Here is a 26171-nt window from a genome sequence, read left to right as displayed (position 1 = left end):
CTATCCCAAATCATACTTATTTTGCATAGGAGACACCATGGTCATGAAAATTGTTCACCCAGGGTGAGGTTCATTCATTGCATTCTGGGTATGCTGACCCCTGTGATTTACCCAAATGTGGGAAACTCGCCTGCATTATTTGTGGTAGTTGGGGACTGTGTTTGTGTTTTCCGCTGGTCAGCTCTGGTAAAAGTCAGATTTCTTTGTCTCAGATCTTCCTCTAGCCTTGTTCTTCTTTCGAGAGTTCCATTGTGCTGCCTCAGTTGGATCTCCTTCACTTGACAGGGGGGTGCCCGAGCAGCGACCCTCCCCAGCTCTAGCCCAACTCCTACTTACCTGCCAGGTGAGATACTATGATCTTGAAGGTGCTTCTCCCAGGGCAAGGCTCAACCATTGCACTCTGGGTGTGCTGCCCCTGCGATTTCCCCAAATATGGGAAACTTGACTGCATAATTTGTGTTTCCCCTGGTCGGCTCTCGTATAATTCAGATCTCTTTGTCTCAGGTCTCTCTCCAGCCTAGTTTGCTGTCTGTTTCCACTTCTCTTTTCTTGAGCCGCTCCCTTCTATGCCCTTGCGCACTATCCTGACTTCTCCCGTCTGCTTACTTTGTGCCTTCCAACGCACAATGCGAACTACAGGTAGTGCTGCAGGGCCCACACCCTTTTATTTGCCTTACAGAGCAGCTCTGGAGCTGTTACAGTGCCCAGCTGCTGCAAGAAATCAGCTTGAATGCTTCAGGGGCTGGGGCATAGCCAACATGAGCCCCACACCGAAGGAGGGTGGAGGTGTTTAATGCGAACTAGGGGTCATCCAAGCGCCGCAAAAGGCCACCATGCCCTGCATAACCCTTTTCTATGTTCATATGCAGATGAGGGTTCCAGCCAACTTTGGCCCACTGCTTGGATGACATCACCGTATGCAAATTCGTCTCCTGCAGACCTTCCCCCAGGAATGCTTGTACTAGTTATTGCATATGGTTTGATATTTGATGGTGCTTCAGTATTAGGCAGCCTTCCGCCCTCCCATGTTCATCTGAAAAAATGTGGTCTCCCTGCAGTTGTTGTCCCCAGACGAGAGTTCCCTTGTGCTTCCTCAGTTGAATCTCCTTAACTTGACGGGGGAGGGGCTTGCCCGAGCAGCCACCCTCCCCAGCCCTATCCCAACTCATACTTATTTTGCATATGAGATCTCTATATCATGAAGATTGTTATCACAGGGTGAAGTTCATCCATTATATTTTAAAATAGGAAGGTTCAAATTACATATTTGAATTGCATCTATGTGCTGGATTCAAATGTCCCCCCCCCCTTCCTTTCTCAATTGTGCCCGTCAGCAGCTATTCTAAGGTTGCTGCCAATGGGTGTGACACATTAATTTCTTCTGTGGGGTACACTGGACTCCACAAGGATTCACATTGGGGTGTAGAGTAGGATCTTGATCTGAGGCACCAACCGGCTCAAAGCTTTTGACTGTTCCCAAGATGCTCAGCGCATTCTCCTCTATAACCCCGCTTCCATGAACAGGGAGCTCAGTTTGTAGTTGGTGCCTTCAGTAGCAGGCCACTTAACAGGGGCCTGCCTCAGGCAGCCTATTCTTAGCTATTAATTTTGACAAGAAAATAAGAACTTTTTTTATGAGAATCTACAAGGGCTGCAGCAGGCTAGGTCTAATAGACATCTTTACTGCAGCTTCATCACTCCCAGCGGCGCTGTATACTCCCGTGCCCTGGTTGCTGGGTCACTGCAGCGGAGGCTCCGGTTTCTTCCTAAGGTCAGTCACACACGCACCGCCCTTCCGGATCACGAGGCCGCTGATGAAGGGGAGCGTGGCCGTAGGGGGTGGACCGTGTGCGCACTGGCGTGGACACTGATTACTGGGCAGCCGCTCCACGAGCCACCAGGTACAGTTAAGGAGCACAGGTCTGGGGTTTTTTCTCCCATATTAAACCAATTTTGTACTGCCCGCAGCGCATTGTGATAGGTAATAGGGCCTGATTCAGGTTGGATTGCAATCACAGTAAGCGATCCAACTGCAAAAATTGCTAAGAGCATACGCATGTGCCTGCATTTTCTGCGGCACCCCGCAGAGAATGCGATCGCCTCTGCCTGTAAATCGGGGCAGGGGGGGAGAGGGGGGTCAGCAACACTCCATTTCCAAGTCAGGGATGGAGCGGTGCGGGGGCAAGGCTTCAAAATGGGGTCTGCAACGGAGGAGACACAGGGGGCGTGGTCACAGCGGCTGTATGACATCACATTCAGCCGCTGTGATCACAAAAATGGTGGCGGCTTCCTGCGCGCACATACAGTCTGCACCAGCAGGAGGCTACACCATTTTTTATGATCACGCTGAACTGCAGTGCGACTGCAATTACAGATTGGTCAAGAAGGGAGGCGTCATGCTGGGTGGCCATGTCCTGTCACTGTGCAGGAGCCAGCACCGCTCACACACTAGTCCCCGGGTGCAGCCCCCAACCCCCGGGACACCCGGAGCAACAAAATGTAGATTCAGGCCACCAGGCCACGCCCCTACCTATGAAACCATGCCTCCTTTTTACCATTGCGCTGCTTATCTGCGCGCACTGCATTACAATCTCCTTCGCCACCTCTCTGGGTGTCACCAGTGATAGTGACACCTCTGCCATGCTTGTAGCAGCTGGTCCTAAGATCTACGCCTCAAGCCCTGAGTGTTTGCCCTTGTGACTTGTTGATCATCATAGCGAAGCAGATGCTTACAGAAAACTGCAGGGGCTTAGATTGAAAATAAAAAAATATATGGGTATAAGGTAGAGAGGAGCGGGTTCGGTTCTCCGAGAACCGAATTCCCCACGAACTCCACGTGGTTTACACTGGTCCGAGGCAGGCTCGGTTGTTCCCGCCTGACTCGGAAAACCTGAACAAGGGAAAATGTCATCATCCCGCTGTCGGATTCTCGCGAGATTCGGATTTCATATAAAGAGCTGCGCGTTGCCGCCATTTTTACTCGTGCATTGAAGAGGGAGCGGAGAGGACGTGGCTATGTTCTCTCAGTGGAAATCTCAATATCAGTGCTCAGTATCAGTGGTTACTTATTGCTGCTCAGTAATACTAGTAGTGTGTCTCTCCTGCTCAGTGTCAGTTCTCAGTAGTATCCTCATCAGTGCTCAGTATCACTGCTCATTGTCTTGTGCTGCATTGTGGTGCTCAGCATACTACAGTACATTACTAATAGTCCAGTGCTGCATCTTGCTGCTCAGTGTCAGTTCTAGTATCCTCATCAGTGCTCACTATCACTGCTCATTACATTGTGGTGTTCTGTATACTACAGTAACATAGTAATATAGTAACATATAGTAATATAGTTTTTGAGGTTGAAAAGAGGCAAATTGCCCATCGTGTTCAACCTGTTTTTAGTTGTGATGATTCTACATACTTGCTGAATAATGTTTTATGACTAGTTAACTACTACAACTCATGTTACCCCCGGATTAACCATGTTGATATTTTAAGTATTATAACCTTGGATAGCTTTTTCATTCAGAAATGTATCCATTCCTTTTTTAAATCCAATTACAGAGTCCGCCATTACCACCTTCCCTGGCAGGGAATTCCACATCCTGATTGCCCTAACAGTGAAGATCATAGTATCTCACCTGGCAGGTAAGTAGGAGTTGGGCTAGAGCTGTGGAGGATTGCTGCTTGGGCACCCCCTGTCAAGTGAAGGAGATCCAACTGAGGCAGCACAAGGGAACTCTCGAAAGAAGAACAAGGCTAGAGGAAGATCTGAGACAAAGAAATCTGACTTTTACCAGAGCTGACCAGAGGAAAGCACAAACACAGTCCCCCACTACCACAAATAATGCAGTCGAGTTTCCCACATTTGGGGAAATCACAGGGGTCAGCATACCCAGAATGCAATGAATGAACCTCACCCTGGGAGAACAATCTTCATGACCAAGGTATCTCCTATGCAAAATAAGTATGATTTGGGATAGGGCTGGGGAGGGCCGCTGCTCAGGCACATCTCTGTCAAGTAAAGGAGATTCAACTGAGGCAGCACAAGGGAACTCTCATCTGGGGACAACAACTGCAGGGAGAACACATATTTTCAGATGAACATGGGAGGGCAGAAGGCTGCCTAAAACTGAAGCACCCCCAAACAACGAACCAAATGCAACTACTAGTGCAAGCATTCCTGGGGGAAGGCCTGCAGCAGATGGATTTGCATATGGTGATGTCATCCAAGCAGTGGGTCAAAGTTGGCTTCAACCCTCGTCTGCATATGAAAAGAAAAAAGGGGTGTGCAGGGCATGGCGGCCTTTTGCGGCGCTTGGATGACCCCTAGTTCGCATTAAACACCTCCACCCTCCTTCGGTGTGGCTATGCCCCAGCCCCTGAAGCATTCAAGCTGATTTCTTGCAGCAGCTGGGCACTGTAACAGCTCCAGAGCTGCTCTGTAAAGCAAGTAAAAGGGTGTGGGCCCTGCAGCACTACCTGTAGTTTGCATTGTGCGTTGGAAGGCACAAAGTAAGCAGATGGGAGAAGTCAGGATAGTGCACAAGGGTATAGAAGGGAGGGGCTCAAGAAAAAAGAAGTGGAAACAGACAGCAAACTAGGCTGGAGAGAGACCTGAGACAAAGAGATCTGAATTATATGAGAGCCGACCAGGGGAAACACAAATTATGCAGTCAAGTTTCCCACATTTGGGGAAATCGCAGGGGCAGCACAGCCAGAGTGCAATGGGTGAGCCTTGCCCTGGGAGAAGCATCTTCATGATCATAGTATCTCACCTGGCAGGTAAGTAGGAGTTGGGCTAGAGCTGGGGAGGGTCGCTGCTCGGGCACCCCCCTGTCAAGTGAAGGAGATCCAACTGAGGCAGCACAAGGGAACTCTCGAAAGAAGAACAAGGCTAGAGGAAGATCTGAGACAAAGAAATCTGACTTTTACCAGAGCTGACCAGAGGAAAGCACAAACACAGTCCCCCACTACCACAAATAATGCAGTTGAGTTTCCCACATTTGGGGAAATCACAGGGGTCAGCATACCCAGAATGCAATGAATGAACCTAACCCTGGGAGAACAATCTTCATGACCATGGTATCTCCTATGCAAAATAAGTATGATTTGGGATAGGGCTGGGGAGGGCCGCTGCTCAGGCACATCTCTGTCAAGTAAAGGAGATTCAACTGAGGCAGCACAAGGGAACTCTCATCTGGGGACAACAACTGCAGGGAGAACACATATTTTCAGATGAACATGGGAGGGCAGAAGGCTGCCTAATACTGAAGCACCCCCAAACAACAAACCAAATGCAACAACTAGTGCAAGCATTCCTGGGGGAAGGCCTGCAGCAGATGGATTTGAATATGGTGATGTCATCCAAGCAGTGGGTCAAAGTTGGCTTCAACCCTCGTCTGCATATGAAAAGAATAAAGGGGTGTGCAGGGCATGGCGGCCTTTTGCGGCGCTTGGATGACCCCTAGTTCGCATTAAACACCTCCACCCTCCTTCGGTGTGGGGCTCATGTTGGCTATGCCCCAGCCCCTGAAGCATTCAAGCTGATTTCTTGCAGCAGCTGGGCACTGTAACAGCTCCAGAGCTGCTCTGTAAAGCAAGTAAAAGGGTGTGGGCCCTGCAGCACTACCTGTAGTTTGTATTGTGCGTTGGAAGGCACAAAGTAAGCAGACGGGAGAAGTCAGGATAGTGCACAAGGGTATAGAAGGGAGGGGCTCAAGAAAAAAGAAGTGGAAACAGACAGCAAACTAGGCTGGAGAGAGACCTGAGACAAAGAGATCTGAATTATATGAGAGCCGACCAGGGGAAACACAAATTATGCAGTCAAGTTTCCCACATTTGGGGAAATCGCAGGGGCAGCACACCCAGAGTGCAATGGGTGAGCCTTGCCCTGGGAGAAGCATCTTCATGATCATAGTATCTCACCTGGCAGGTAAGTAGGAGTTGGGCTAGAGCTGGGGAGGGTCGCTGCTCGGGCACCCCCCTGTCAAGTGAAGGAGATCCAACTGAGGCAGCACAAGGGAACTCTCGAAAGAAGAACAAGGCTAGAGGAAGATCTGAGACAAAGAAATCTGACTTTTACCAGAGCTGACCAGAGGAAAGCACAAACACAGTCCCCCACTACCACAAATAATGCAGTTGAGTTTCCCACATTTGGGGAAATCACAGGGGTCAGCATACCCAGAATGCAATGAATTAACCTAACCCTGGGAGAACAATCTTCATGACCATGGTATCTCCTATGCAAAATAAGTATGATTTGGGATAGGGCTGGGGAGGGCCGCTGCTCAGGCACATCTCTGTCAAGTAAAGGAGATTCAACTGAGGCAGCACAAGGGAACTCTCATCTGGGGACAACAACTGCAGGGAGAACACATATTTTCAGATGAACATGGGAGGGCAGAAGGCTGCCTAATACTGAAGCACCCCCAAACAACAAACCAAATGCAACAACTAGTGCAAGCATTCCTGGGGGAAGGCCTGCCGCAGATGGATTTGCATATGGTGATGTCATCCAAGCAGTGGGTCAAAGTTGGTTCAAACACCTTTGCAAAGTTCTATAAGTTTGATACCCTGGCTGAGGAGGACCTCCTGTTTGCTCAATCGGTGCTGCAAAGTCATCCGCACTCTCCTGCCCGTTTGGGAGCTTTGGTATAATCCCCATGGTCCTTACGGAGTCCCCAGCATCCTCTAGGACGTAAGAGAAAATAAGATTTTAAACCTACCGGTAAATCTTTTTCTCGTAGTCCGTAGAGGATGCTGGGTGCCCGTCCCAAGTGCGGTCTACTTCTGCAAGACTTGTATATAGTTATTGCTTACATAAGGGTTATATGTTAGTTTTCATCGGTCTTGGACTGATGCTATGTTGTTTTCATACTGTTAACTGGGTAGTATATCACAAGTTATACGGTGTGATTGGTGTGGCTGGTATGAATCTTGACCTTGGATTAACAAAAATCCTTTCCTCGTACTGTCCGTCTCCTCTGGGCACAGTTTCTCTAACTGAGGTATGGAGGAGGGGCATAGAGGGAGGAGCCAGTGCACACCCAGATCTAAAGTCTTTCTTAAAGTGCCCATGTCTGCTGCGGAGCCCGTCTATCCCCCATGGTCCTTACGGAGTCCCCATCATCCTCTACGGACTACGAGAAAAAAAAATTACCGGTAGGTTTAAAATGTTATTTTTTTCTCTGCAACCCACTGCTAAATTGTGCTTCCTAGCTGTTTTTTATAAAATCACTTAATTAAATCTAACTCTGATTACGTCAGAGAAGGCCAGGTACCCTACACCATAAGAGGGGGTTTGAAATTTTGACTTGTCTACTTAAAGATCACCAAAATCTGATGACAAGGTCAATTACATCCCTGGGTGGGATTGAACCACCAACCTTTTGGTTAATAGCCCATGTAAGTGCAAGAAATCCTGAAGCACTCACTCATCATGGGAAAGTACCAATGTGTTTCTTATAAAAATTCTCCAGATTATTGACTTTTTAAAGTTTTTCTAGGAAACGTTCTTATTAGCCTTTGTCAGTATTGACTTTCGCAAGGTGTCTCTGTGGCGCAATCGGTTAGCATGTTTGGCTATTAACCAAAAGGTTGGTGGTTCAATCCCACCCAGGGATGTAATTGACCTTGTAATCAGATTTTGGTGATCTTTAAGTAGACAAGTCAAAATTTCAAAAAAAACCCTTATGGTGTAGGGTACCTGGCCTTCTCTGATGTAATCAGAGTTAGATTTGATTAAGTGATTTTATAAAAAAACAGCTAGGAAGCACAATTTAGCAGTGAGTTGCAGAGAAAAAAAATTATGCTGGCAGAAAAGTCCAATTGAGTGATTAAACAGCTCTTCATTTTCTGATTTTATGTTTATGCTAACAAATTTGCTCTCTGAAAAGTGTCCACAAAGCCAAGTCTCTGATTAACACCTTTGTAGGAATGGTTTTTCACCTATTACTGAATTAAACTTGCTTCATTGGAAAGGCATCAAAGATGCATCCTCATTTCAATGTCTACTGAAATAATACAGGTTGACACCAGGAAACGTCACTGCATCCTTGCTGCTTCCTCATGGGGAAGTCTGTTTAATGTGAAAACAAGGTGATATCTAATCAGCACACAGGTAAGGAATTAAGAAAATCTTTCTTTATGGGTGAAGATGTTTCTCACAAATTGTTGTCCCAATGCATCATTGAAATTCAAGATGGAAGATGATTTTCATATATCACTTGTACATTTTGCATTGCTCTTCTGGTGACAATGTAGTTTGTTTTTGTCAATTACCATTTCAGTAATAGGGTAAAGAAAATTAAGTGGATTTTTTAAAGAAAACAATGCTGTCAATATACTATTAAAACAAATTAAAATGATAAAAGTTATTGTACTTTAAGTAAAAATAAAAGTGCCAAAATATCAATCCCAGTTTTTGATTACTTTAATTATAAAAAAAAAAATGCACATAGCAGAGGATAGTTTCGATCAATCGACCTCTGGGTTATGGGCCCAGCATGCTTCCATTGCACTACTCTGCTGCTCATGGAAGTGTCAGAGATCCTGAAGACTAAATTGATTAAAGGCCTTAAAGTACTGGACTATAAGGAAAGACTTACTAGGCTGAATATTTATACACTAGAAAAGAGGTGCCTAAGAGGAGATATTATTAATATCTTCAAATATGTAAAGATACATAACAAAGAGTTATCAGAGGAATTATTTATTAAAAGAACACGTGGTCACTCGCTGCGACTGGAGGAAAGTTCAGAACGCAATGGAGGAAAGGTTTCTTCACTGTTAGGGCAATCAGGATGTGGAATTCCCTGCCAGGGAAGGTGGTAATGGCGGACTCTGTAATTGGATTTAAAAAAGGAATGGATACATTTCTGAATGAAAAAGCTATCCAAGGTTATAATACTTAAAATATCAACATGGTTAATCCGGGGGTAACATGAGTTATAGTAGCTAACTAGTCATAAAACATTATTCAGCAAGTATGTAGAATCATCACAACTTAAAACAGGTTGAACACGATGGGCAATTTGCCTCTATTCAACCTCAAAAACTATGTTACTATATTACTATGTTATTGTAGTATACAGAACACCACAATGCAATGAGCAGTGATAGTGAGCACTGATGAGGATACTAGAACTGACACTGAGCAGCAAGATGCAGCACTGGACTATTAGTAATGTACTGTATTATGCTGAGCAACACAATGCAGCACAAGACAATGAACAGTGATACTGAGCACTGATGAGGATACTACTGAGAACTGACACTGAGCAGGAGAGACACACTACTAGTATTACTGAGCAGCAATAAGTAACCACTGATACTGAGCACTGATATTGAGATTTCCACTGAGAGAACATAGCCACGTCCTCTCCGCTCTCTCTTCAATGCACGAGTAAAAATGGCAGCAACGCGCAGCTCTTTATATGGAATCCGAATCTCGCGAGAATCCGACAGCGGGATGATGACATTTTCCCTTGTTCAGGTTTTCCGAGTCAGGCGGGAACAACCGAGCCTGCCTCGGACCAGTGTAAACCACGTGGAGTTCGTGGGGAATTCGGTTCTCGGAGAACCGAACCCGCTCCTCTCTACCTTATACCCTATCAATTTTTTTATTTTCAATCTAAGCCCCTGCAGTTTTCTGTAAGCATCTGCTTCGCTATGATGATCAACAAGTCACAAGGGCAAACACTCAGGGTTTGAGGCGTAGATCTTAGGACCAGCTGCTACAAGCATGGCAGAGGTGTCACTATCACTGGTGACACCCAGAGAGGTGGCGAGGGAGATTGTAATGCAGTGCGCGCAGATAAGCAGTGCAATGGTAAAAAGGAGGCATGGTTTCATAGGTAGGGGCGTGGCCTGGTGGCCTGAATCTACATTTTGTTGCTCCGGGTGTCCCGGGGGTTGGGGGCTGCACCCGGGGACTAGTGTGTGAGCGGTGCTGGCTCCTGCAAAGTGACAGGGCATGGCCACCCAGCATGACGCCTCCCTTCTTGACCATGCTGTAATTGCAGTCGCACTGCAGTTCAGCGTGATCATAAAAAATGGTGTAGGCTCCTGCTGGTGCAGACTGTATGTGCGCGCAGGAAGCCGCCACCATTTTTGTGATCACAGCGGCTGAATGTGATGTCATACAGTCGCTGTGACCACGCCCCCTGTGTCTCCTCCGTTGCAGACCCCATTTTGAAGCCTTGCCCCCGCACCGCTCCATCCCTGACTTGGAAATGGAGTGTTGCTGACCCACCTCTCCCCCCCTTCCCCGCCCCGATTGACAGGCAGAGGCGATCACATTCTCTGCGGGGTGCCGCAGAAAATGCAGGCACATGCGTATGCTCTTAGCAATTTTTGCAGTTGGATCGCTTATTGTGATTGCAATCCAACCTGAATCAGGCCCTATTACCTATCACAATGCGCTGCGGGCAGTACAAAATTGGGTTAATATAGGAGAAAAACCCCCAGACCTGTGCTCCTTAACTGTACCTGGTGGCTAGTGGAGCGGCTGCCCAGTAATCAGTGTCCACCGCAGTGCGCACACGGCCCACCCCCTACGGCCTCGCTCCCCTTCAGCAGCGGCCTCGTGATCCGGAAGGGTGGTGTGTGTGTGACTGACCTTAGGATGAAACCGGAGCCTCCGCTGCAGTGACCCAGCAACCAGGGCACGGGAGTATACAGCGCCGCTGGGAGTGATGAAGCTGCAGTAAAGATGTCTATTAGACCTAGCCTGCTGCAGCCCTTGTAGATTCTCATAAAACAAGTTCTTCTTTTCTTGTCAAAATTAATAGCTAAGAATAGGCTGCCTGAGGCAGGCCCCTGTTAATTGGCCTGCTACTGAAGGCACCAACTACAAACTGAGCTCCCTGTTCATGGAAGCGGGGTTATAGAGGAGAATGCACTGAGCTTCTTGGGAACAGTCAAAAGCTTTGAGCCGGTTGGTGCCTCAGATCAAGATCCTACTCTACACCCCAATGTGAATCCTTGTGGAGTCCAGTGTACCCCACAGAAGAAATTAATGTGTCACACCCATTGGCAGCAACCTTAGAATAGCTGCTGACGGGCACAATTGAGAAAGGAAGGGGGGGGGGACATTTGAATCCAGCACATAGATGCAATTCAAATATGTAATTCGTACCTTCCTATTTTAAAATATAATGGATGAACCTCACCCTGTGAGAACAATCTTCATGATCAAGAGATCTCATATGCAAAATAAATATGAGTTGGGATAGGGCTGGGGAGGGCTGCTCGGGCAGCACCTCCCCCGTCAAGTTAAGGAGATTCAACTGAGGAAGCACAAGGGAACTCTCGTCTGGGGACAACAACTGCAGGGAGACCACATCTTTTCAGATGAACATGGGAGGGCGGAAGGCTGCCTAATACTGAAGCACCATATGCAACAACTAGTACAAGCATTCCTGGGGGAAGGTCTGCAGCAGACGGATTTGCATACGGTGATGTTATCCAAGCAGTGGGCCAAAGTTGACTGGAACCCTCATCTGCATATGAAAAGAGAAAAGGGGCATGCAGGGCATGGCGGCCTTTTGCAGTGCTTGGATGACCCCTAGTTCACATTAAACACCCCCACCCTCCTTTGGTGTGGGGCTCATGTTGGCCATGCCCCATCCCCTGAAGCATTCAAGCTGATTTCTTGCAGCAGCTGGGCACTGTAACAGCTCCAGAGCTGTTCTGTAAGGCAAGTAAAAGGGTGTGGGCCCTGCAGCACCACCTGTAGTTCGCATTGTGCGTTGGAAGGCACAAAGTAAGCAGACGGGAGGAGAAGTCAGGATAGTGCGCAAGGGCATTCTTTTCTCTTAGTCCGTAGAGGATGCTGGGGTCACATTAAGAACCATGGGGTATAGACGGGATCCGCAAGAGACATGGGCACTTTAAGACTTTCAAAGGGTGTGAACTGGCTCCTCCCTCTATGCCCCTCCTCCAGACTCCAGTTATAGGAACTGTGCCCAGGGAGACGGACATTTCGAGGAAAGGATTTATTGTTAAACTAAGGTGAGCATCTTACCAGCTCACACCTTAAACATGCCGCAGAACGTGGCATTCAACAGAACACAAGCCAACGGCATGAACAATTGCAGCAAAAAGCTGACCAGAACCATAACACAACATGTGTATAACCACAAGTAATAACTGCAGACACAGTATGGACTGGGACGGGTGCCCAGCATCCTCTACAGACTAAGAGAAAAGGATTTACCGGTAGGTATTAAAATCCTATTTTCTCATACAACCTAGAGGATGCTGGGGTCACATTAAGAACCATGGGGTTATACCAAAGCTCTTGAACGGGTGGGAGAGTGCGTACGACTCTGCAGCACCGAATGACCCAACTTAAGGTTATCATCAGCCAAGGTATCAAACTTGTAAAACTTAGCAAAAGTGTTTACTAAATAGCTGCTCGGCAAAGTTGCAATGCCGAGACTCCCCGACCAGCTGCCCAGGATGAACCCACCTTTCTAGTAGAATGGGTCTTCACCTACTTCAGTAACGGCAATCCTGCCGTGGAACGAGCATGCTGAATCTTACCACAGATCCAGCGCATAATGGTCTGCATGGAAGCAGGACACCCAATCCTGTTGGGAGCATACAGGACAAACAGAGCCTCTGTTTTCCTAATCTGAACCGTTCTGGTGACATACATTTTCAAAGTTCTGACCACAGCCAGAGACTTTGACTCAACGAAGGTGTCAGTGGCCAAAGGCACCATGTGGAAAGATGAACCACCTTCGGCAGAAATTGTTGACGTGTCCTCAATTCTGCTCTATCTTCATGAAAGATCAAATAAAGGCTCTTGTGATACTGCATGGTTTGTACTGTTTTCCATGTGCTCCCAGACCTTTAAGCAAGTAGCATGGTCAAGAAAGTTCTGTTTGAAAAGAAACAACATTTACTGTCATTGTTATGCAAATAAACTTACATTAAAGCTAACAAGAAAGCACACTCGTTCTGTCTTTAAACTGATAAAAGAAACCCCAATAATATGGGGCATGCAAAAATTGAGATAAAACTCAGTTTTGCTCCTCTCCACGGAAATCTTTAATAAAAGGCGAAATATTTGTTAGTTCTGAAGAGAAACCAGAGCATGACCAAGATTCCACCTGTCGCCTGAGTGCCATGCCAGCAGTTCTCATTCAGCTGAAAGTGAGCACCCAATTTGAATGAAAGAAAGCAGATTTCTCACCAGGCTTCCCCTTGCTATAAACATGGTTTGTACTCTTTTCCATGTGCTCCCAGATCTTTCAAGCAATTAGTGTGGTCAAGAAAGTTCTGTTTGAAAAGAAACAAACATTTACTGTCATTTCTATGCAAATGAGCTTACATTAAAGCACACTCGTTCTATCTTTAAACCGATAAAATAAAACCCCAATAAGATGGGGCATGCAAAAATTGAGATAAAACTCAGTTTTGCTCCTCTCCACGGAAATCTTTAGTAAAAGGCGAAAGATTTGTTCGTTCTGAAGAGAAACCAGAACATGACCAAGATTCCACCTGTCGCCTGAGTGCCATGCCAGCAGTCCTCATTCAGCTCAAAGTGAGCACCCAATTTGAAAGAAAGAAAGCAGATTTCTCACCAGGCTTCCCCTTGCTATAAACATGGTTTGTACTCTTTTCCATGTGCTCCCAGATCTTTCAAGCAATTAGTATAGTCAAGAAAGTTCTGTTTGAAAAGAAACAAACATTTACTGTCATTTCTATGCAAATGAGCTTACATTAAAGCACACTCGTTCTATCTTTAAACCGATAAAAGAAACCCCAATAAGACGGAGCATGCAAAAATTGAGATAAAACTCAGTTTTGCTCCTCTCCACGGAAATCTTTAGTAAAAGGCGAAAGATCTGTTCGTTTTGAAGAGAAACCAGAGCATGACCAAGATTCCACCTGTCGCCTGAGTGCCATGCCAGCAATCCTCATTCAGCTCAAAGTGAGCACCCAATTTGAAAGAAAGAAAGCAGATTTCTCACCAGGCTTCCCCTTGCTATAAACATGGTTTGTACTCTTTTCCATGTGCTCCCAGATCTTTCAAGCAATTAGTGTGGTCAAGAAAGTTCTGTTTGAAAAGAAACAAACATTTACTGTCATTTCTATGCAAATGAGCTTACATTAAAGCACACTCGTTCTATCTTTAAACCGATAAAATAAAATCCCAATAAGATGGGGCATGCAAAAATTGAGATAAAACTCAGTTTTGCTCCTCTCCACGGAAATCTTTAGTAAAAGGCGAAAGATTTGTTCGTTCTGAAGAGAAACCAGAACATGACCAAGATTCCACCTGTCGCCTGAGTGCCATGCCAGCAGTCCTCATTCAGCTCAAAGTGAGCACCCAATTTGAAAGAAAGAAAGCAGATTTCTCACCAGGCTTCCCCTTGCTATAAACATGGTTTGTACTCTTTTCCATGTGCTCCCAGATCTTTCAAGCATTTAGTATAGTCAAGAAAGTTCTGTTTGAAAAGAAACAAACATTTACTGTCATTTCTATGCAAATGAGCTTACATTAAAGCACACTCGTTCTATCTTTAAACCGATAAAAGAAACCCCAATAAGACGGAGCATGCAAAAATTGAGATAAAACTCAGTTTTGCTCCTCTCCACGGAAATCTTTAGTAAAAGGCGAAAGATCTGTTCGTTTTGAAGAGAAACCAGAGTATGACTAAGATTCCACCTGTCGCCTGAGTGCCATGCCAGCAGTCCTCATTCAGCGCAAAGTGAGCACCCAATTTGAAAGAAAGAAAGCAGATTTCTCACCAGGCTTCCCCTTGCTATAAGCATGGTTTGTACTCTTTTCCATGTGCTCCCAGATCTTTCAAGCAATTAGAATGGTCAAGAAAGTTCTGCTTGAAAAGAAACAGACATTTATAGTCATTGTTATGCAAATAAACTTACATTAAAGCTAACAAGAAACTGATAAAAGAAACCCCAATAATATGGGGCATGCAAAAATTGAGATAAAACTCAGTTTTGCTCCTCTCCACAGAAATCTTTAATAAAAGGCGAAAGATTTGTTCGTTCTGAAGAGAAACCAGAGCATGACCAAGATTCCACCTGTCGCCTAAATGCTGTGCCAGCAGTCCTCATTCAGATCAAAGTGAGCGCCCAACTTGAAAGTATGCAGATTTCTCACCTGGCTTCTCCTTGCTATAAGCATGGTTTGTACTGTATTCCATGTGCTCCCAGATCTTTCAAGCAAGTAGCATGGTCAAGAAAGTTCTGTTTGAAAAGAAACAAACATTTACTGTCATTTCTATGCAAATGAGCTTACATTAAAGCACACTCATTCTATCTTTAAACCGATAAAAGAAACCCCAAAAAGATGGGGCATGCAAAAATTGAGATAAAACTCGGTTTTGCTCCTCTCCACGGAAATCTTTAATAAAAGGCGAAAGATTTGTTCGTTCTGAAGAGAAACCAGAGCATGACCAAGATTTTTATCTGAAAATATGTGTTCTCCCTGCAGTTGTTGTCCCCAGATGAGAGTTCCCTTGTGCTGCCTCAGTTGAATCTCCTTTACTTGACAGAGATGTGCCTGAGCAGCGGCCCTCCCCAGCCCTATCCCAAATCATACTTATTTTGCATAGGAGATACCATGGTCATGAAGATTGTTCTCCCAGGGTGAGGTTCATTCATTGCATTCTGGGTATGCTGACCCCTGTGATTTTCCCAAATGTGGGAAACTCGCTTTTATACCCTTGTGCACTATCCTGACTTCTCCTCCTGTCTGCTTACTTTGTGCCTTCCAATGCACAATGCAAACTACAGGTAGTGCTGCAGGGCCCACACCCTTTTACTTGCCTTACAGAGCAGCTCTGGAGCTGATACAGTGCCAAGCTGCTGCAAGAAATCAGCTTGAATGCTTCAGGGGATGGGGCATGGCCAACATGAGCCCCACACCGAAGGAGGGTGGGGGTGTTTAATGCGAACTAAGGGTCATCCAAGCGCCGCAAAAGGCCGCCATGCCCTGCATACCCCTTTTCTCTTTTCATATGCAGATGAGGGTTCCAGCCAACTTTGGCCCACTGCTTGGATGACATCACCGTATGCAAATCCGTCTTCTGCAGAACTTCCCCCAGGAATGCTTGCACTAGTTGTTGCATTTGGTTTGTTGTTTGGGGGTGCTTCAGTATTAGGCAGCCTTCTGCCCTCCCATGTTCATCTGAAAATATGTGTTCTCCCTGCAGTTGTTGTCCCCAGATGAGAGTTCCCTTGTGCTGCCTCAGTTGAATCTCCTTTACTTGACAGAGATGTGCATGAGCAGCGGCCCTCCCCAGCCCTATCCCAAATCATACTTATTTTGCATAGGAGATACCATGGTCATGAAGATTGTTCTCCCAGGGTGAGGTTCATTCATTGCATTTTGGGTATGCTGACCCCTGTGATTTACCCAAATGTGGGAAACTCGACTGCATTATTTGTGGTAGTGGGGGACTGTGTTTGTGCTTTCCTCTGGTCAGCTCTGTTAAAACTCAGATTTCTTTGTCTCAGATTTTCCTCTAGCCTTGTTCTTCTTTCGAGAGTTCCCTTGTGCTGCCTCAGGTGGATCTCCTTCACTTGACAGGGGGGTGCCCGAGCAGCGACCCTCCCCAGCTCTAGCCCAACTCCTACTTACCTGCCAGGTGAGATACTATGATCAGGAAGGTGCTTCTCCCAGGGCAAGGCTCACCCATTGCACTCTGGGTGTGCTGCTCCTACGATTTCCCCAAATGTGGGACACTTGACTGCATAATTTGTGTTTCCTCTGGTCGGCTCTCGTATAATTCAGATCTCTTTGTCTCAGGTCTTTCTCCAGCCTAGTTTGCTGTCTGTTTCCACTTCTTTTATCTTGAGCCCCTCCCTTCTATACCCTTGTGCACTATCCTGACTTCTCCTCCCGTCTGCTTACTTTGTGCCTTCCAATGCACAATGCAAACTACAGGTAGTGCTGCAGGGCCCACACAATCTTTTACTTGCCTTAAAGAGCAGCTCTGGAGCTGTTACAGTGCCCAGCTGCTGCAAGAAATCAGCTTGAATGCTTCAGGGGATGGGGCATGGCCAACATGAGCCCCACACCAAAGGTGGGTGGGGGTGTTTAATGCGAACTAGGGGTAATCCAAGCACCGCAAAAGGCCGCCATGCCCTGCACGCCCCTTTTCTCTTTTCATATGCAGATGAGGGTTGAAGCCAACTTTGACCCACTGCTTGGATGACATCACCATATGCAAATCCATCTCCTGCAGGCCTTGCCCCAGGAATGCTTGCACTAGTTGTTGCATTTGGTTTGTTGTTTGGGGGTGCTTCAGTATTAGGCAGCCTTCTGCCCTCCCATGTTCATCTGAAAATATGTGTTCTCCCTGCAGTTGTTGTCCCCAGATGAGAGTTCCCTTGTGCTGCCTCAGTTGAATCTCCTTTACTTGACAGAGATGTGCCTGAGCAGCGGCCCTCCCAGCCCTATCCCAAATCATACTTATTTTGCATAGGAGACACCATGGTCATGAAGATTGTTCACCCAGGGTGAGGTTCATTCATTGCATTCTGGGTATGCTGACCCCTGTGATTTCCCCAAATGTGGGAAACTCGCCTGCATTTTTTGTGGTAGTGGGGGACTGTGTTTGTGTTTTCCTCTGGTCAGCTCTGGTAAAAGTCAGATTTCTTTGTCTCATATATTCCTCTAGCCTTGTTCTTCTTTCGAGAGTTCCCTTGTGCTGCCTCAGTTGGATCTCCTTCACTTGACAGGGGGGTGCCCGAGCAGTGACCCTCCCCAGCTCTAGCCCAACTCCTACTTACCTGCCAGGTGAGATACTATGATCATGAAGGTGCTTCTCCCAGGGCAAGGCTCACCCATTGCACTCTGGGTGTGCTGCTCCTGTGATTTCCCCAAATGTGGGAAACTTGATTGCATAATTTGTGTTTCCCCTGGTCGGCTCTCGTATAATTCAGATCTCTTTGTCTCAGGTCTCTCTCCAGCCTAGTTTGCTGTCTGTTTCCACTTCTCTTTTCTGGAGCCACTCCCTTCTATGCCCTTGCGCACTATCCTGACTTCTCCCGTCTGCTTACTTTGTGCCTTCCAACGCACAATGCGAACTACAGGTAGTGCTGCAGGGCCCACACCCTTTTAGTTGCCTTACAGAGCAGCTCTGGAGCTGTTACAGTGCCCAGCTGCTGCAAGAAATCAGCTTGAATGCTTCAGGGGCTGGGGCATAGCCAACATGAGCCCCACACCAAAGGAGGGTGGGGGTGTTTAATGCGAACTAGGGGTCATCCAAGCACCGCAAAAGGCCGCCATGCCCTGCATGCCCCTTTTCTCTTTTCATATGCAGATGAGGGTTCCAGCCAACTTTGGCCCACTGCTTGGATGACATCACCGTATGCAAATCCGTCTGCTGCAGACCTTCCCCCAGGAATGCTTGTACTAGTTGTTGCATATGGTTTGATATTTGATGGTGCTTCAGTATTAGGCAGCCTTCCGCCCTCCCATGTTCATCTGAAAAGATGTGGTCTCCCTGCAGTTGTTGTCCCCAGACGAGAGTTCCCTTGTGCTTCCTCAGTTGAATCTCCTTAACTTGATGGGGGAGGGGCTGCCCGAGCAGCCACCCTCCCCAGCCCTATCCCAACTCATACTTATTTTGCATATGAGATCTCTTGATCATGAAGATTGTTCTCACAGGGTGAAGTTCATCCATTATATTTTAAAATAGGAAGGTACAAATTACATATTTGAATTGCATCTATGTGCTGGATTCAAATGTCCCCCCCCCTTCCTTTCTCAATTGTGCCCATCAGCAGCTATTCTAAGGTTGCTGCCAATGGGTGTGACACATTAATTTCTTCTGTGGGGTACACAGGACTCCACAAGGATTCACATTGGGGTGTAGAGTAGGAACTTGATCTGAGGCACCAACCGACTCAAAGCTTTTGACTGTTCCCAAGATGCTCAGCGCATCCTCCTCTATAACCCCGCTTCCATGAACAGGGAGCTCAGTTTGTAGTTGGTGCCTTCAGTAGCAGGCCACTTAACAGGGGCCTGCCTCAGGAAGCCAATTCTTAGCTATTCATTCTGACAAGAAAAGAAGAACTTGTTTTATGAGAATCTACAAGGGCTGCAGCAGGCTAGGTCTAATAGACATCTTTACTGCAGCTTCATCACTCCCAGCGGCGCTGTATACTCCCGTGCCCTGGTTGCTGGGTCACTGCAGCGGAGGCTCCGGTTTCTTCCTAAGGTCAGTCACACACACACCGCCCTTCCGGATCACGAGGCCGCTGATGAAGGGGAGCGTGGCCGTAGGGGGTGGACCGTGTGCGCACTGGCGTGGACACTGATTACTGGGCAGCCGCTCCACGAGCCACCAGGTACAGTTAAGGAGCACAGGTCTGGGGGTTTTTCTCCTATATTAAACCAATTTTGTACTGCCCGCAGCGCATTGTGATAGGTAATAGGGCCTGATTCAGGTTGGATTGCAATCACAATAAGTGATCCAACTGCAAAAATTGCTAAGAGCATACGCATGTGCCTGCATTTTCTGCGGCACCCCGCAGAGAATGCGATCGCCTCTGCCTGTCAATCGGGGCAGGGGGGGAGAGGGGGGTCAGCAACACTCCATTTCCAAGTCAGGGATGGAGCGGTGCGGGGGCAAGGCTTCAAAATGGGGTCTGCAATGGAGGAGACACAGGGGGCGTGGTCACAGCAGCTGTATGACATCACATTCAGCCGCTGTGATCACAAAAATGGTGGCGGCTTCCTGCGCGCACATACAGTCTGCACCAGCAGGAGGCTACACCATTTTTTATGATCACGCTGAACTGCAGTGCGACTGCAATTACAGCATGGTCAAGAAGGGAGGCGTCATGCTGGGTGGCCATAAGAGATGAGCGGGTTCGGTTCCTCGGAATCCGAACCCGCCCGAACTTCACCCTTTTTTGCTCGGGTCCGAGCAGACTCGGATCCTCTCGCCTTGCTCGGTTAACCCGAGCGCGCCCGAACGTCATCATCCCGCTGTCGGATTCTCACGAGACTTGGATTCTATATAAGGAGCCGCGCGTCGCCGCCATTTTCACACGTGCATTGAGATTGATAGGGAGAGGACGTGGCTGGCGTCCTCTCCGTTTAGATTAGAAGATAGAGACGAGTGACATTTGATTTACTACTAATTTGGGGAGCAGTTGAACTTGTCAGGAGTACTCAGTAGTGCAGAGTTTTGCTGATAGTGACCACCAGTTTTATTATTTATAATCCGTTCTCTGCCTGAAAAAAAACGATACACATACCATATCTGTGCTCAGCCTCAGTGTGCTGCATGATATATCATCTATGTATATCTGACTGTGCTGAGTGCTCACTGCTCACACAGCTTAATTGTGGGGGAGACTGGGGAGCAGTTATAGCAGGAGTACAGTGCACACTTTTGCTGCCAGTGTGACCACCAGTATATTGTCTGCCTGAAAAAGTTAAACACTCCTGTGGTGTTTTTTTTTTTATTCTATAAATGCATTCTGCTGACAGTGTCCAGCAGGTCCGTCATACATATATTATATAAATATTTACCTGCAGTAGTGTTATATTTTTTTTTTCATCTTTATCATCTCTATATTAGCAGACGCAGTACGGTAGTCCACGGCTGTGGCTATCTCTGTGTCGTCAGTGCTCGTCCATAATTGTATACCTACCTACCTGTGGTGGTTTTTTTTTTTCTATCTTCTTCATACTAGTAGTTTAGGAGTCTACTGACAGTGTCCACCAGGTCCATCATTATATTATATACCTACAGTAGTAATATATTTATTATATTATCTATACTAGCAGACGCAGTACGGTAGTCCACGGCTGTGGCTATCTCTGTGTCGTCAGTGCTCGTCCATAATTGTATACCTACCTACCTGTGGTGGGTTTTTTTTTTAATCTTCTTCATACTAGTAGTTTAGCAGTCTGCTGACAGTGTCCACCAGGTCCGTCATTATATTATATACCTACAGTAGTAATATATTTATTATATTATCTATACTAGCAGATGCAGTACGGTAGTCCACGGCTGTACCTACCTCTGTGTCGTCAGTGCTCGTCCATAATTGTATACCTACCTGTGGTGGGGTTTTTTTTTCTATCTTCTTCATACTAGTAGTTTAGGAGTCTGCTGACAGTGTCCACCAGGTCCGTCATTATATTATATACCTACAGTAGTAATATATTTAGTATATTATCTATACTAGCAGACGCAGTACGGTAGTCCACGGCTGTACCTACCTCTGTGTCGTCACTCGTCCATAATTGTATACCTAACTGTGGTGTTTTTTTTTCTATCTTCTTCATACTAGTAGTTTAGCAGTCTGCTGACAGTGTCCACCAGGTCCGTCATTATATTATATATACCTACAGTAGTTATATATATTTTTTTTTATATCATTAATTATCATCTCTATACTAGCAGACGCAGTACGGTAGGCCACGGCTGTGGCTATCTCTGTGTCGTCAGTGCTCGTCCATAATTGTATACCTACCTACCTGTGGTGGAAGTTTTTTTCTATCTTCTTCATACTAGTAGTTTAGCAGTCTGCTGACAGTGTCCACCAGGTCCGTCATTATATTATATATACCTACAGTAGTTATATATATATTTTTTTTATATCATTAATTATCATCTCTATACTAGCAGACGCAGTACGGTAGTCCACGGCTGTAGCTACCTCTGTGTCGTCAGTCACTCGTCATCCATAAGTATACTAGTATCCATCCATCTCCATTGTTTACCTGAGGTGCCTTTTAGTTGTGCCTATTAAAATATGGAGAACAAAAATGTTGAGGTTCCAAAAATAGGGAAAGATCAAGATCCACTTCCACCTCGTGCTGAAGCTGCTGCCACTAGTCATGGCCGAGACGATGAAATTCCATCAACGTCGTCTGCCAAGGCCGATGCCCAATGTCATAGTACAGAGCATGTAAAATCCAAAACACAAAAGATCAGTAAAAAAATGACTCAAAAATCTAAATAAAAATCGTCGGAGGAGAAGCGTAAACTTGCCAATATTCCATTTACCACACGGAGTGGCAAGGAACGGCTGAGGCCCTGGCCTATCTTCATGGCTAGTGGTTCAGCTTCACATGAGGATGGAAGCACTCAGCCTCTCGCTAGAAAAATGAAAAGACTTAAGCTGGCAAAAGCACAGCAAAGAACTGTGCGTTCTTCAAAATCACAAATCCACAAGGAGAGTCCAATTGTGTCGGTTGCGATGCCTGACCTTCCCAACACTGGACGTGAAGAGCATGCACCTTCCACCATTTGCACGCCCCCTGCAAGTGCTGGAAGGAGCACCCGCAGTCCAGTTCCTGATAGTCAGATTGAAGATGTCAGTGTTGAAGTACACCAGGATGAGGAGAATATGGGTGTTGCTGGCGCTGGGGAGGAAATTGACAAGGAGGATTCTGATGGTGAGGTGGTTTGTTTAAGTCAGGCACCCGGCGAGACACCTGTTGTCCGTGGGAGGAATATGGCCATTGACATGCCTGGTGAAAATACCAAAAAAATCAGCTCTTCGGTGTGGAAGTATTTCAACAGAAATGCGGACAACAGGTGTCAAGCCGTGTGTTGCCTTTGTCAAGCTGTAATAAGTAGGGGTAAGGACGTTAACCACCTCGGAACATCCTCCCTTATACGTCACCTGCAGCGCATTCATCATAAGTCAGTGACAAGTTCAAAAACTTTGGGCGACAGCGGAAGCAGTCCACTGACCAGTAAATCCCTTCCTCTTGTAACCAAGCTCACGCAAACCACCCCACCAACTCCCTCAGTGTCAATTTCCTCCTTCCCCAGGAATGCCAATAGTCCTGCAGGCCATGTCACTGGCAATTCTGACGAGTTCTCTCCTGCCTGGGATTCCTCCGATGCATCCTTGAGTGTAACGCCTACTGCTGCTGGCGCTGCTGTTGTTGCTGCTGGGAGTCGATGGTCATCCCAGAGGGGAAGTCGTAAGACCACTTTTACTACTTCCACCAAGCAATTGACTGTCCAACAGTCCTTTGCGAGGAAGATGAAATATCACAGCAGTCATCCTGCTGCAAAGCGGATAACTGAGGCCTTGGCATCCTGGGCAGTGAGAAACGTGGTTCCGGTATCCATCATTACTTCAGAGCCAACTATAGACTTGATTGAGGTACTGTGTCCCCGGTACCAAATACTATCTAGGTTCCATTTCTCTAGGCAGGCGATACCGAAAATGTACACAGACCTCAGAAAAAGACTCACCAGTGTCCTAAAAAATGCAGTTGTACCCAATGTCCACTTAACCACGGACATGTGGACAAGTGGAGCAGGGCAGACTCAGGACTATATGACTGTGACAGCCCACTGGGTAGATGTATTGACTCCCGCCGCAAGAACAGCAGCGGCGGCACCAGTAGCAGCATCTCGCAAACGCCAACTCTTTCCTAGGCAGGCTACGCTTTGTATCAACGCTTTCCAGAATACGCACACAGATGAAAACCTCTTACGGCAACTGAGGAAGATCATCACAGAATGGCTTACCCCAATTGGACTCTCCTGTGGATTTGTGGCATCGGACAACGCCAGCAATATTGTGCGTGCATTATGGCCCTCATTCCGAGTTGTTCGCTCGTTCTTTTTCATCGCATCGCAGTGAAAATCCGCTTAGTACGCATGCGCAAAGTTCGCACTGCGACTGCGCCAAGTAACTTTACTATGAAGAAAGTATTTTTACTCACGGCTTTTTCTTCGCTCCGGCGATCGTAATGTGATTGACAGGAAATGGGTGTTACTGGGCAGAAACACGGCGTTTCAGGGGCGTGTGGCTGAAAACGCTACCGTTTCCGGAAAAAACGCAGGAGTGGCCGGGGAAACGGTGGGAGTGCCTGGGCGAACGCTGGGTGTGTTTGTGACGTCAACCAGGAACGACAAGCACTGAAATGATCGCACAGGCAGAGTAAGTCTGGAGCTACTCAGAAACTGCTAAGTAGTTAGTAATCGCAATATTGCGAATACATCGGTCGCAATTTTAAGAAGCTAAGATTCACTCCCAGTAGGCGGCGGCTTAGCGTGTGTAACTCTGCTAAATTCGCCTTGCGACCGATCAACTCGGAATGAGGGCCTATATCTGGGCAAATTCCAGCACGTCCCATGTTTTGCACATACCTTGAATTTGGTGGTGCAGAATTATTTAAAAAACGACAGGGGCGTGCAAGAGATGCTGTCGGTGGCCACAAGAATTGCGGGACACTTTCGGCGTACAGGCACCACGTACAGAAGACTGGAGCAACACCAAAAACGCCTGAACCTGCCCTGCCATCATCTGAAGCAAGAAGTGGAAACGAGGTGGAATTCAACCCTCTATATGCTTCAGAGGATGGAGGAGCAGCAAAAGGCCATTCAAGCCTATACATCTGACCACGATATAGGAGGTGGAATGCACCTGTCTCAAGCGCAGTGGAGAATGATTTCAACGCTGTGCAAGGTTCTGCAACCTTTTGAACTTGCCACACGTGAAGTCAGTTCAGACACTGCCAGCCTGAGTCAGGTCATTCCCGTCATCAGGCTTTTGCAGAAGAAGCTGGAGACATTGAAGGAGGAGCTAAGACAGAGCGATTCCGCTAGGCATGTGGGACTTGTGGATGGAGCCCTTCATTCGCTTAACCAGGATTCACGGGTGGTCAATCTGTTGAAATCAGAGCACTACATTTTGGCCACCGTGCTCGATCCTAGATTTAAAACCTACGTTGTATCTCTCTTTCCGGCAGACACAAGTCTGCAGGGGTTCAAAGACCTGCTGGTGAGAAAATTATCAAGTCAAGCGGAACTTGATCGGTCAACAGCTCCTCCTTCACAGTCTCCCGCAATTGGGGGTGCGAGGAAAAGGCTCAGAATTCCGAGCCCACCCGCTGGCGGTGATGCAGGGCAGTCTGGAGCGACTGCTGATGCTGACATCTGGTCCGGACTGAAGGACCTGCCAACGATTACGGACATGTCGTCTACTGTCACTGCATATGATTCTCTCACCATTGAAAGAATGGTGGAGGATTATATGAGTGACCGCATCCAAGTAGGCACGTCAGACAGTCCGTACGTATACTGGCAGGAAAAAGAGGCAATTTGGAGGCCCTTGCACAAACTGGCTTTATTCTACCTAAGTTGCCCTCCCACAAGTGTGTACTCCGAAAGAGTGTTTAGTGCCGCCGCTCACCTTGTCAGCAATCGGCGTACGAGGTTACTTCCAGAAAATGTGGAGAAGATGATGTTCATTAAAATGAATTATAATCAATTGCTCCGTGGAGACATTGACCAGCAGCAATTGCCTCCACAAAGTATACAGGGAGCTGAGATGGTGGATTCCAGTGGGGACGAATTGATAATCTGTGAGGAGGGGGATGTACACGGTGATGAATCGGAGGATGATGATGAGGTGGACATCTTGCCTCTATAGAGCCAGTTTGTGCAAGGAGAGATTTATTGCTTCTTTTTTGGTGGGGGTCCAAACCAACCCGTCATTTCAGTCACAGTCGTGTGGCAGACCCTGTCACTGAAATGATGGGTTGGTTAAAGTGTGCATGTCCTGTTTATACAACATAAGGGTGGGTGGGAGGGCCCAAGGCAATTCCACCTTGCACCTCTTTTTTCTTTTATTTTTCTTTGCGTCATGTGCTGTTTGGGGAGTGTTTTTTGGAAGGGCCATCCTGCGTGACACTGCAGTGCCACTCCTAGATGGGCCAGGTGTTTGTGTCGGCCACTTGGGTCGCTGAGCTTAGTCACACAGCTACCTCATTGCGCCTCTTTTTTTCTTTGCGTCATGTGCTGTTTGGGGAGTGTTTTTTGGAAGGGCCATCCTGCGTGACACTGCAGTGACACTCCTAGATGGGCCAGGTGTTTGTGTCGTCCACTTGGGTCGCTGAGCTTAGTCACACAGCTACCTCATTGCGCCACTTTTTTTCTTTGCGTCATGTGCTGTTTGGGGAGTGTTTTTTGGAAGGGCCATCCTGCGTGACACTGCAGTGCCACTCCTAGATGGGCCAGGTGTTTGTGTCGGCCACTTGGGTCGCTGAGCTTAGTCACACAGCTACCTCATTGCGCCTCTTTTTTTCTTTGCGTCATGTGCTGTTAGGGGAGTGTATCTGGAAGGGCCATCCTGCGTGACACTGCAGTGCCACTCCTAGATGGGCCAGGTGTTTGTGTCGGCCACTTGGGTCGCTGAGCTTA

The 26171-nt window shown here is 47.0% G+C and overlaps 17 non-coding genes and 3 pseudogenes across 17 annotated transcripts; 8 read left to right on the top strand and 12 right to left on the bottom strand.

Annotated features, from left to right (window-relative positions):
* The first annotated feature begins 12 nt into the window (after positions 1-12).
* LOC135045119 (U1 spliceosomal RNA) lies at positions 13-176 on the top strand. The gene has a single exon (XR_010237652.1). It is a non-coding gene; the product is annotated as a U1 spliceosomal RNA (small nuclear RNA).
* Positions 177-328: 152 nt separating this feature from the next.
* Positions 329-491, top strand: LOC135044522 (U1 spliceosomal RNA). The gene has a single exon (XR_010237104.1). It is a non-coding gene; the product is annotated as a U1 spliceosomal RNA (small nuclear RNA).
* A 3304-nt stretch (positions 492-3795) lies between these two features.
* LOC135044891 (U1 spliceosomal RNA) lies at positions 3796-3959 on the bottom strand. Its single transcript, XR_010237427.1, has one exon. It is a non-coding gene; the product is annotated as a U1 spliceosomal RNA (small nuclear RNA).
* A 680-nt stretch (positions 3960-4639) lies between these two features.
* Positions 4640-4781, bottom strand: LOC135044484 (U1 spliceosomal RNA; annotated as a pseudogene).
* Positions 4782-4933: 152 nt separating this feature from the next.
* On the bottom strand, positions 4934-5097 carry LOC135044508 (U1 spliceosomal RNA). The gene has a single exon (XR_010237091.1). It is a non-coding gene; the product is annotated as a U1 spliceosomal RNA (small nuclear RNA).
* Positions 5098-5789: 692 nt separating this feature from the next.
* Positions 5790-5931, bottom strand: LOC135045273 (U1 spliceosomal RNA; annotated as a pseudogene).
* A 152-nt stretch (positions 5932-6083) lies between these two features.
* On the bottom strand, positions 6084-6247 carry LOC135044622 (U1 spliceosomal RNA). The gene has a single exon (XR_010237163.1). It is a non-coding gene; the product is annotated as a U1 spliceosomal RNA (small nuclear RNA).
* Positions 6248-7540: 1293 nt separating this feature from the next.
* TRNAN-AUU (transfer RNA asparagine (anticodon AUU)) lies at positions 7541-7614 on the top strand. Its single transcript has one exon. It is a non-coding gene; the product is annotated as a tRNA-Asn (tRNA).
* Positions 7615-12979: 5365 nt separating this feature from the next.
* Positions 12980-13095, bottom strand: LOC135044789 (U5 spliceosomal RNA). Its single transcript, XR_010237328.1, has one exon. It is a non-coding gene; the product is annotated as a U5 spliceosomal RNA (small nuclear RNA).
* A 275-nt stretch (positions 13096-13370) lies between these two features.
* On the bottom strand, positions 13371-13486 carry LOC135044655 (U5 spliceosomal RNA). The gene has a single exon (XR_010237196.1). It is a non-coding gene; the product is annotated as a U5 spliceosomal RNA (small nuclear RNA).
* Positions 13487-13760: 274 nt separating this feature from the next.
* Positions 13761-13876, bottom strand: LOC135044720 (U5 spliceosomal RNA). The gene has a single exon (XR_010237261.1). It is a non-coding gene; the product is annotated as a U5 spliceosomal RNA (small nuclear RNA).
* Positions 13877-14151: 275 nt separating this feature from the next.
* Positions 14152-14267, bottom strand: LOC135044689 (U5 spliceosomal RNA). Its single transcript, XR_010237230.1, has one exon. It is a non-coding gene; the product is annotated as a U5 spliceosomal RNA (small nuclear RNA).
* A 274-nt stretch (positions 14268-14541) lies between these two features.
* LOC135044677 (U5 spliceosomal RNA) lies at positions 14542-14657 on the bottom strand. The gene has a single exon (XR_010237218.1). It is a non-coding gene; the product is annotated as a U5 spliceosomal RNA (small nuclear RNA).
* Positions 14658-14921: 264 nt separating this feature from the next.
* Positions 14922-15037, bottom strand: LOC135044753 (U5 spliceosomal RNA). The gene has a single exon (XR_010237293.1). It is a non-coding gene; the product is annotated as a U5 spliceosomal RNA (small nuclear RNA).
* A 270-nt stretch (positions 15038-15307) lies between these two features.
* LOC135044711 (U5 spliceosomal RNA) lies at positions 15308-15423 on the bottom strand. The gene has a single exon (XR_010237252.1). It is a non-coding gene; the product is annotated as a U5 spliceosomal RNA (small nuclear RNA).
* A 144-nt stretch (positions 15424-15567) lies between these two features.
* On the top strand, positions 15568-15695 carry LOC135044597 (U1 spliceosomal RNA; annotated as a pseudogene).
* Positions 15696-16288: 593 nt separating this feature from the next.
* LOC135044986 (U1 spliceosomal RNA) lies at positions 16289-16452 on the top strand. Its single transcript, XR_010237522.1, has one exon. It is a non-coding gene; the product is annotated as a U1 spliceosomal RNA (small nuclear RNA).
* Positions 16453-16604: 152 nt separating this feature from the next.
* LOC135045244 (U1 spliceosomal RNA) lies at positions 16605-16767 on the top strand. The gene has a single exon (XR_010237771.1). It is a non-coding gene; the product is annotated as a U1 spliceosomal RNA (small nuclear RNA).
* A 675-nt stretch (positions 16768-17442) lies between these two features.
* LOC135045080 (U1 spliceosomal RNA) lies at positions 17443-17606 on the top strand. Its single transcript, XR_010237613.1, has one exon. It is a non-coding gene; the product is annotated as a U1 spliceosomal RNA (small nuclear RNA).
* Positions 17607-17758: 152 nt separating this feature from the next.
* Positions 17759-17921, top strand: LOC135044471 (U1 spliceosomal RNA). Its single transcript, XR_010237062.1, has one exon. It is a non-coding gene; the product is annotated as a U1 spliceosomal RNA (small nuclear RNA).
* Positions 17922-26171: the final 8250 nt, after the last annotated feature.

Source organism: Pseudophryne corroboree, unplaced genomic scaffold (genome assembly GCF_028390025.1).
Source record: "Pseudophryne corroboree isolate aPseCor3 unplaced genomic scaffold, aPseCor3.hap2 scaffold_90, whole genome shotgun sequence".
In the NCBI taxonomy this organism is placed as follows: Eukaryota; Metazoa; Chordata; class Amphibia; order Anura; family Myobatrachidae; genus Pseudophryne; species Pseudophryne corroboree.
This window is presented reverse-complemented; position numbering and strand designations above follow the sequence as displayed.